We start from the raw sequence: 4659 nt of genomic DNA, 5'->3' as shown, positions 1-4659 counted from the left end.
CCCATGTAGATCTAGGCTGATTCCTAACCTTTCTCAGAATCATCCAGGAGATGAGTTCTTGCATGGAGCCCCAGACCTAGAGAGATTGACAGTCATCATGTGTTCCTTCCATTTTCTAATAACTGTGCCAACAGTTATTGCCTTCTCACCAAGCTGCTTGCCGTTTGTCCTGTAGCCTATCACAGTCTTGTGCAGGTCTACAATTTTTTCCCTGGTGTCCTTAGACAGCTCTTTGGTCTTGGGCATGGTGGAGAGGTATGAGTGTGTGGACAGGTGTCTTTTATACTGGTACAGTGCTGTGCAAATTAATTGGGGCAAAGTAAAAAAAATAAAATGTTATAATTCACTGTTCTATACTAATTCTGAAAATTACCTTTTTCCACTGGCTAGTTGACCAAGATTTATTTATTATATATTAAAACTGGTTTGAATCACTGACTGGTAACCAACTTATGATTTTACTTAAAAAATGCTTTGTCCCAATTAATTTGCACAGCACTGTAATTAGTTCAAATAGATTCAAATAATACAAGTAATAAGTGCAAAGTAGTAGGGCTTCTTAAAGAAAAAACAGGTCTGTGAGAGCCAGAATTTTTCCTAGTTGGTAGGTGATCAAATACTTATTTCATGCAATAAAATGCAAATTAATTATGTAAAAATCATACAACGTGATTTTGTTTTTTATTGTTAGATTCTGTCTCTCACAATTGAAGTGCGCCTACGATAAAAATTGCATACTTCTCCATTCTTTGTATGTGGGAAAACTTTCAGCAGTGTATCAAATACTTATTTTCCCCACTGTAAATGGAGATGAGAGACAGAGAAAGAGATACATCCCTCTCAGGGATCCTATGTTTTTTTGTCAATTCATTGCTTACCATGTAAAATTGTGCTTTACTAGGTCAGGGAATTACTTATGTATAAACTGATTTAAAAATATATATAATGGATTTTTCAAAATTCTCTGCGGATGGTATACTGTGGATTTTCACCACATGTGATTTTCTCACAAATTTTGAGCCACTTTTGTTCCAACGGTACTACAGAGGTGGGCCATGTATATGGATACACCTAAATAAAATGAGAATGGTTGGTGATATCAACTTCCTGTTTGTGGCACATTAGTATATGGGAGGGGGAAAACTTTTCAAGATGGGTGGTGACCATGGCGGCCATTTCAAAGTCTGCCATTTTGGATCCAACTTTATTTTTTCAAATGGGAAGAGGGTCATGTGACACATCAAACTTATTGAGAATTTCACAAGAAAAACAATGGTGTGATTAGCTTTAACATAACTTTATTCATTCATGAGTTATTTACAAGCTTCTCTTTGTTTACAGCCATTGACATGTCGCAGAGGTTAACACGTGAGGAGCGGATAGAAATTGTGTTGATGTCTGGTGAACGCACTACCCGGGTCATTGCAGCAGATTTCAATGCAAGACACCCTATGCAAGAAAACTGTCACCATTCCCATTTGATTTAGGTGTATCCATACAAATGGCCCACCCACAAAAGTTTGCCTCATCACTGAACATAATGTTCTGTGTAAACTGAGGATCCTGTTCCAATTTTTGTTTTGCCCATTCTGCAAATTCAGAGCGCCGATCTGGCATCAGTCGAACATCCCTTCAGCGGATATTAGCTACTCACAAATGGCACCCTAACAAAATCCAGCTGCTAATTCTAAAGCAAAGAAAAAAAATGAACAGCACTAGTGTACTAAATCACCACTTCTTAGACAAAGATCCACATCAATCTGAACTCCACAGTATAATAACAGCTGGTAATAGTGCTTACACGCATTCAGAATGACTCCAAATGAACAATATAAGGAAAAATTTCTAGCACTCACCAGCATGAAGATAAATCTAAAAGTCCTTTATTCATATACGTGCCATGGACAAAGGTTAGATGTGCAGGACAGGTGAGACATGCGGGGGAAGGAGAGTGTTACAGAACCCCCAACACCAAGAATATGTTATGCAGTATATATTATGTATAATAGGTTCCATGTGAAATGCATCAGTCCACAGGCTGCGCCCCTGGGCAGAGGGGACACGATATTCCCCTTTGTCTTCCCCCACCTTTGTAATTCCCACAGTAAATATCAGCAGGCTCCGTCCGCCTGCGGCTATTGTAATGTATCTCTGGCCTGCTTTTTCTATTGGCCTGCCCAGTGTATCTGTGTTATATATTCTGTGTGCTGAAAATAAAGTGGGTTCTTTTAGACTGGAAATACATGGAGTAGCAGTCAGCTTTTATATGCTCTCATGTAATCAAGGAATTCCAGCCAGCGTCCTTCATTCAGAATCCAGCAAAAGCAGAGTGGACCTCCTGAAACACGGGGTGGTACTGGAATAGGTACCCCAGCTTTGTAGACCCCGTTACACTAGTGGCAGCAGTGGGATGTGATATCCCTTCTACAGGAGGAAATGAATGAATGGAAGACAACTACCAGAAGTTAAAGAGGACTACATTAAAAGATCTGGTGGAAGCCCGAGGGTTAATCGCCAGCAACAAAACAAAAGCGGATTTGATAGTAGCCATCATGGAACACGACAGTGCAGCGCCCCCCAATGTGAACATGGAGGAGACTGAATTCCAGAGGGAGGTAAAGAACAGACTGGCGTTCTATGGCCCAAACCCTGCAGTAGAGATCATACGAGAGGTGATGGCTGATGTGCGTACTGATCTGAAGGAAAAGATGGCCGAGCGGACCAGGATAGAGCTAGCCAAGATGGAGATGGCAGAGCGGACCAAAGTGGAGCTGGCCAAGATGAAGATGGCAGAGCAGAGAGAGGAGAGTCAGCGAGCAGGGGGAGCTCTGGCCTCCGCCCAGGTACCTTCAACAGTAAGCCACAAAAAGATCCAGTATAATGCCTTCTGACAGTTGGGGGAGGCAGAGGAAGACATTGATGGCTTTCTGCAGGACTTTGAGCGGCAGTGTGCCCTTCATCAAGTGAAGCCGGAGGAACGGGTTCAGATTCTGGCCAGCAAGCTGACAGGCCGGGCAGCGGACGCCTATCGCACGGTACCTGATGAGCACTGTATGGACTATGAGCGGATCATAGAAGCGATCTTGGCCCGGTATGCGCTGGCACCAGAGGCATAGCGCCAAAAGTTCCACGGACTTATAAAACGAGTAACCGATACCCACGCTGAATGGGACTGTAAATTACGGCGGTCACTGCTACAGTGGGTACAAGGGAGCCAAGCAACCACTAAGGAGGACGTCCTCCAGCTCTTGTTAGAACGATTCTTTAATGGACTAAACCCCAAGACACAGGAATGGCTTCGGGACAGGCGGCCAATGACTCTTGAGGAAGCCGCTCGTCTGGCCGATGAACATCATGATGCCAGTGTCAGTTGTCCGGATCAAAGATGGTCACTAGGGGTCCACCCATGGACCTGGAGGGCCCCAAACCACCGAAAATTGTAGGGGGACCAGCTAGTCCTGAGGAAGGACTTTACCGAAACGCGCGTTGGGGTGGGTTGGAGCTGGCGTGGTCCCCTGTACTCCTGTGGTATGTACACCGTTACTATCTTTATCTGCATCTGCCTATGGGTATTATTGATTGTTATCACATAGTACTGTATGATTGTCCTCTTATTGTTACCTGGGGACCACTATCCACCTCCTAGGTGTCATGAGGTTTTGTTTACGTCCCCTACCTTGCTGTCTCTGTCCATTGTTTTATCGCTTTTTCAAATAAAGATATATGTTTCCTATATGATATTTCGGACTTGTACACTATTTGTTCTGTGGTTTTACGTATTCCCATAGCCAGACACATTTCTTGGGCCACCCCAGATGAATTTAAGAGGGAGTTACTTGTGGATCCTTCATTGGAGGGATATCGTGGGAAGGCACAGGAGGGGAGAGGGGTACTGGAAGAGGAACAGTTTATATGGAAGCAGGGACTCCTCTACCAGATCACAGAGCAGCACCACACAGAGACGAGCCCCACTATCAAACGACAGCTGGTAGTTCCCAAGAAGTATAGGTAGGAGTTACTGCGAATCTCTCATGACATACCCTTGGCCGGGCACTTCGGCGTCAGTCGCACCAGGCATCGTCTGACACAAAACTTCTTTTGGCCGGTGGTAACCTATGATGTTCGTCAATACTGCCAGACCTGTGACAGTTGCCAGCGCATTGGCAAGAGGGGAGATCGATGCACGGCCAAATTACGCCCCCTCCCCATTGTGGAGGAACCATTTAGCCGAGTAGCGGTCAATCTGATAGGGCCGTTAGCCAAACCCAGTCCGTCAGGAAAAAGGTATATGTTGACAGTGGTAGATTACGCCACACGATATCCAGAGGCGGTTGCGTTACCTAACATACTGGCAGAGACGGTGGCGGCTGCCCTGCTCCAGGTTTTCTCACGGGTTGGATTTCCCCGGGAGATTATCTCCGACCAGGGTACCCAGTTTACAGCAGAGGTGACCAACCAACTGTGGAAGCTGTGCGGCGTAAAGTCCATTAGAAGTGCCCCGTACCACCCGCAAACCAATGGGTTGTGTGAACGCTTTAACGGGACGTTAAAACAACTCATTGGGACTTTTACCAGAACCTACAGGGACTGGGAGAAATTCTTGCCTCACCTCCTGTTTGCCTATCGAGAGGTGCCCCAAGAATCCACGGGGTTCTCCCC

This window comes from Ranitomeya imitator, chromosome 1 (genome assembly GCF_032444005.1).
Source record: "Ranitomeya imitator isolate aRanImi1 chromosome 1, aRanImi1.pri, whole genome shotgun sequence".
Taxonomy (NCBI): domain Eukaryota; kingdom Metazoa; phylum Chordata; class Amphibia; order Anura; family Dendrobatidae; genus Ranitomeya; species Ranitomeya imitator.
The sequence above is the reverse complement of the archived record's forward strand: the minus strand, read 5'-3'. Positions refer to the sequence as shown.